The sequence below is a fragment of the Eriocheir sinensis genome, chromosome 16 (genome assembly GCF_024679095.1).
Source record: "Eriocheir sinensis breed Jianghai 21 chromosome 16, ASM2467909v1, whole genome shotgun sequence".
NCBI classification, from domain to species: domain Eukaryota; kingdom Metazoa; phylum Arthropoda; class Malacostraca; order Decapoda; family Varunidae; genus Eriocheir; species Eriocheir sinensis.
In genome coordinates this window covers 16,936,291-16,942,446 of record NC_066524.1, presented here as the reverse complement: position 1 = coordinate 16,942,446, position 6,156 = coordinate 16,936,291, and the positions used below count along the sequence as shown (strand labels likewise).

The 6,156-nt window shown below is 38.7% G+C and overlaps 1 non-coding gene across 1 annotated transcript; it reads right to left on the bottom strand.

Annotated features, from left to right (window-relative positions):
• Window positions 1–282: 282 nt before the first annotated feature.
• On the bottom strand, window positions 283–355 carry Trnam-cau (transfer RNA methionine (anticodon CAU)). Its single transcript has one exon. It is a non-coding gene; the product is annotated as a tRNA-Met (tRNA).
• Window positions 356–6,156: the final 5,801 nt, after the last annotated feature.

The following is a 6,156-nucleotide window of genomic DNA, read 5'->3' as shown; positions in this document are numbered from 1 at the left end:
TCATTCTATTATCATTGTTATTCATTCTATTATCATTGTTATTCATTCTATTATCATTGTTATTCATTCTATTATCATTGTTATTCATTCTATTATCATTCTTATTCATTCTATTATCATTCTTATTCATTCTATTATCATTGTTATTCATTCTATTCTCGTTCTTATTCATTCCGTTCACATTTATTCTACTCTCATTCATTCTTTCCTCATTCTTTCTATTCTCATTCCCTTTTCTCGAGCTCCCGTTGACCCTTCGAGCCTCTGGAGGGTAAAAACAATTGCCCCGAGTGAGGATCGAACTCACGACCTTGAGATTATGAGACTCACGCGCTGCCTACTGCGCCATCGAGGCCACGAGGATAGTCAGAAAAAAAACATCCCGTCTCTCTCCATCTATCAATATACATCTCTCTTATTTGCATTCCCTTCCCTTTCTCTTTCGTCTCCGTCTCCTCCACACGCAATGACCGGGAGTCGAACTGTTGCCACACTCAGCCAATGACGTCACGGCTCGGCGATTTTCCGTAGCGGGCGGTAATCTGAGAAACGATGAGCCATTGAGAGAGAGAGAGGGGGGGGGATTTAAGACGCAGAGAGTAATGAGATGAAAGTAAAGACGAAAGAGAGAGAGAACAAATATAAAAGAAAGAGAAAAAGATTATTATGGAGAGAGAGAGAGAGAGACGAAGCAAATAAGGAAACAGATAAATAATGAAAAGAAAATAGGAAGAAATGGAAATAATAAAAGAAGAAAAAGAAGAAAAATAACAGGTCAGAGAGAGAGAGAGAGAGAGAACGGTTGGTATGTCTCCCTCTATCTCTCCACTTGTTTACCCCAAAAACTGGGTCACAAGCCTCTCTCCTTCCCCTTCCTCCTTCCCTCCTTCTCCTATTTCTTTCCATTAACCCCTCCCCCTCTCCTCCTCCTCCTCCTCTTCTTTCTCTCCCTGTCTCCAAGTCTTCTCCCTTCTTTTTTCTTCTTTTCCTTCTTTTCCTTCTCCTCCCTCCTTCCCTTCTTTCCCTTTCCTTCTTTCATTCCCTTCCTCTTCTTCTTTATTCTTGTTTTCTTCTGTGGTGGGTTTCAGGCATTTTCTTTCATTTTCCTCTCTCCTTCTCTTCCATTCCTTTTCCTTCTCTTCCCTCCTTCCCTTCTGTTCCTTTCCTTCTTTCATTCCCTTCCTCTTCCTCTTTATTTCTGTTTTCTTCTGTTTCTTCACGCATTTTTCTTTCTCTCCTCTCTTTCTCTTCTACTCCTCTTCCTTCTCTTCCCTCTTTCCCTTCTTTCCCTTTCCTTCTTTCTTTCCATTCATCTTCCTCTTTATTCCTGTTTTCTTCTCTTTCTTTACGCATTTTTCCCTCTCCTCTCTTTCTCTTCTATTCCTTTTCCTTCTTTTCCTCCTTTCCTTCCTTTTGTTTTTCTTTTATTTGTTATTCATATATTTCTCAAACATTTCCTGTACTTCTTAATGCTTCTTTTTTTTCTCTTCCTTCATTCTCCATTTTCTTCCTCTTTTCTCCCTTTTCCTCAATATTTCTTTTCCTCCCTGTTCTTATATTTCAATTTATGTTATTCCTTCCTCTTCCATTTCTTTCTTTTCCTTCTTCCTTTCCTTTCCCATTTTTTCTTTTATTTCATTTTACTTTCGCTTCCTTTCCTTCCTTTCCGTGTTCCCTATTCCTTCCTTCTCCATTTTCTTCTTTGCTCTTCCTTCCTCCTCTCATTCGTCACCTTTTTTTGTATTTATTTATATTTATTTTATCCTCAAACATTTTCATTTATCTCCCCATCATTTCTTCTCTTCCCTCTTCCTTCTTCATTCTCTTCCTCCTCCTCATCCTCCTCCTCCTCCTCTTTATCCCTTACCTGGTCAGAAGCAAATCCCTTTCTACCACTCCTCCTCCTCCTCCTCCTCCTCCTCGGTTGGTTCATTAGGAGTGATCGAACCTGCTTTCCCGGCGCCTGTGTGTGTGTGTGTGTGTGTGTGTGTGTGTGTGTGTGTGTGTGTGTGGCTCGTTATGATAATATGTCCAGGTGATTGTGTGTCTCAGGTGCAAGGTAATGGGTGCTTTCCTCCTCCTCCTCCTCCTCCTCCTCCTCCTCGTCTTGCTGCCTGGGAGAATGTTTATTAATGGCTTCTTTTTTTTCTTCTTTTTTTTAGGTTCGCGTGTAAGGGTGAGTAGTATTGTCTTCTGTGTGTGTGTTTGTGTGTGTTTTTTTTGCTTTTTTTTCATTTAGTCCCCTGTTCATGTAAATTTTAATGTTTGGGGTGGAAGGTGAAGTGGAGGTGGTTGGGGAGGATGTGGGGGAGGTGATGTGACTGTGGGGATATGTTGGATGGACTGTTGTGGCAGGGATGTGGTTGTGGTGGTGGTGGTGGAAGTGGTGGAAGAAAGGATAGTGTGGCTGTGTTGGTCCTGACGTTGTGGTGGAAGTGGTGTGACTGTGGTTGTGGTGGTGGTGTGGTGGAAGGAGGGAAGATGTGGCTGCGTTAGTGTGGTTGAGGCTGTGGTGGAGGGGATCTGGCTGTGGTTATGCTGTGTAAGAGAGTACCTTGTATGTCTGTATCTGTGTCTGTCTGTATATGTCTGTGTGTGGATGGGAGGATATTGTTTGTTTGTCTGTGTTGTTTCTCTCTCTGTGTCTGTTTAGAGTAAAAGATTTCCTTATATATTATTGTAACGCTGTGTTTGTTTTGTTTTGTCCTTGTCTTTCTGTTTGTCTCGTTGTCTGTGTGTCGGTATTTTCACTGGGTCCTTTTTTGTGTGTATATCCATTTTGTGTGTATCGTCTCTCCGTTTGCTGGTTAATTTGTGTGTCCGGATATTTTTTACTAGTGTGTATATCTGTCTGTGTGTTCATTTTCTTTATCTCTGTATTTTTATCTCTCTAACTCTTCCTGATATGTCCCGATAATAGTTGATGTAAAATAAAACTCCACTGCAAGTTTTTTTTATTTTTTTACGGATGTTTTTTACTAGTGTGTATATCTGTCTCTGTGTTTATTTTCTTTATCTCTGTATTTTTATCTCTCTAACTCTTCCTGATATGTCCCGATAATAGTTGATGTAAAATAAAACTCCACTGCAAGTTTTTTTTATACTCGTAACTTTGATATAAATCTACCTGCTTTCCACCTCAACAGGAACATAATATTTTACCAGCATTTTTAAGAATATACTTTTATCGGCATTTTCAAAGGTGTATGTTTGTTTTGAATCACGATGCATCAGCGACCAATGTCTCAATCAAAGCATTCTGTAGGAAGGGAAAGCTGAATATATCTCGTCTTCTGTTTTTAAGAATATACGTGTTTGGATCAGGATAATATACGTGTTTGGATCAGGATAATATACATGTTTGGATCAGGATAATATACGTGTTTGGATCAGGATAATATACGTGTTTGGGTCAGGATAATATACGTGTTTTTATCAGGATAATATACGTGTTTGGGTCAGGATAATATACGTGTTTGGATCAGGATAATATACGTGTTTGGGTCAGGATAATATACGTGTTTGGATCAGGATAATATACGTGTTTGGATCAGGATAATATACGTGTTTGGGTCAGGATAATATACGTGTTTGGATCAGGATAATATACGTGTTTGGATCAGGATAATATACGTGTTTGGATCAGGATAATATACGTGTTTGGGTCAGGATAATATACGTGTTTGGGTCAGGATAATATACGTGTTTGGATCAGGATAATATACGTGTTTGGATCAGGATAATATACGTGTTTGGATCAGGATAATATACGTGTTTGGATCAGGATAATATACGTGTTTGGGTCAGGATAATATACGTGTTTGGGTCAAGATAATATACGTGTTTGGATCAGGATAATATACGTGTTTGGATCAGGATAATATACGTGTTTGGGTCAAGATAATATACGTGTTTGGATCAGGATATTATACGTGTTTGGGTCAAGATAATATACGTGTTTGGATCAGGATAATATACGTGTTTGGGTCAAGATAATATACGTGTTTGGGTCAAGATAATATACGTGTTTGGGTCAGGATAATATACGTGTTTGGATCAGGATATTATACGTGTTTGGATCAGGACAATATACATGTTTGGGTCAGGATAATATACATGTTTGGATCAGGATAATATACGTGTTTGGATCAGGATAATATACGTGTTTGGATCAGGATAATATACGTGTTTGGATCAGGATAATATACGTGTTTGGGTCAGGATAATATACGTGTTTGGATCAGGATAATATACGTGTTTGGGTCAGGATAATATACATGTTTGGGTCAGGATAATATACGTGTTTGGATCAGGATAATATACGTGTTTGGATCAGGATAATATACATGTTTGGGTCAGGATAATATACGTGTTTGGATCAGGATAATATACGTGTTTGGATCAGGATAATATACGTGTTTGGATCAGGATAATATACGTGTTTGGATCAGGATAATATACGTGTTTGGATCAGGATAATATACGTGTTTGGATCAGGATAATATACGTGTTTGGATCAGGATAATATACGTGTTTGGATCAGGATAATATACGTGTTTGGATCAGGATAATATACGTCTTTGGATCAGGATAATATACGTGTTTGGATCAGGATAATATACGTGTTTGGATCAGGATAATATACGTGTTTGGATCAGGATAATATACGTGTTTGGATCAGGATAATATACGTGTTTGGGTCAGGATAATATACGTGTTTGGATCAGGATAATATGGGATGTCTCAATCAAAGGATACAATGAGGAGGGAAGACTTCAATAAAACGTGGGTGTGGTTATATCTGTGGGCAAGTGTGTTTATTGCTGGGTGTGGGTTTGCTTGTGGGCGTGGCTATATAGTCGTGGGTTTATCTTGGTTTACTTGTGTGTATGGGTATATTTTTGGTTTGTTGCTGATTAATTATGTAGATATGGTTTTTAATTGTTGCTCTCCTATGGTTTATTCTTTTTGGTTTTCTCGTTTCATCTGTGGGTTTTGGTTTATCTGTGGTTTATTTAAAGGTTTGGGTTCACATTTTTTTATCCTTTATCTATTGTTTATTTGTGGGCGTGTGTTTGTTTGTGGGCGTCGTGTTATTGATCGGTAAGTGAGTTTATCATTGGGTTTATTTGTTTGTGGGCGTGGTTTTATTTGTGTTTGAGGTGGAGGATATGAGAGAGGTGGACGCTGTGGATTTCCTTGTATGGTTGTGGCTGTGTTCCTGTCTGTTTGTGTCTGTGTCTGTCTGTGGGTTTGTTCGTTTGTGGGCGTCGTGTTGCTGGTGGGTGTGGGTGAGAAGGATATCATTAACGAACACTATTTTTTTATCCTCCAGCCTTTTGACGCGCGATACATCAACGTTACGTCCCAATCAGAGGATCGTATAAGAAGGGAAAGCCGCTGGAACGACAACTTTTACGTATTCCCTTGTTTTTGTTGACGTTTACCAAGAGGACATTGCTGCAACATTAACGACCATTTTTTTTTTTCTTCAGTCTTCAAAATATTTTACCTGGGGACGAAGTTTGAATGCCCTTTCCTTTTACACTTTTATTTTTGTCTTTGTCTGTCTTCTTTGGTGGTTCGACTTCATGAAAATAAATACTTCTAAAGGTTGTAGTTATGGTGTTTTTAGTGCTGGGAGTAAGTGGGACAGGGAGGAGGAGGAGGAGGAGGAGGAGGAAGAGGAAGAGGAGATCAAGAAGAATGAAAATGAGGAGAAATGAGAAAGACCACAAGGAAGGAGAACAAGGAATAAGATTAACAGGAAGAGAAGAAAAACTAAGAGACATGATTAGAAGATTGGAAAGGAGTAAGAAAACAAATAGAAAGAGGAGGAGGAGGAAGAGGATATCAAGAAAAATGAAAATGAGGAGAAATGAGAAAGACCACAAGGAAGGAAGACAAGGAATAGGAGTAACAGGAAGAGAAGAAAATAATGAGAAACTTGATGAGGAATAGATTAGAAAGGGATAAGAGAAAAGAATAGATTGAGAAGTAGGACAAGAAGAAAACAAAAAGAGGAGAACGATGAAGAAGAAAAGGGTGAGAATTAAACAGAGGGCGAAGATGCATATCAAAAAGAGGAAGAATAAATTGGAAGAGGAGAAACAGGAAGAGGAAAAAGAAAAGGAGAATTGGATAGAGGAAGAAGGT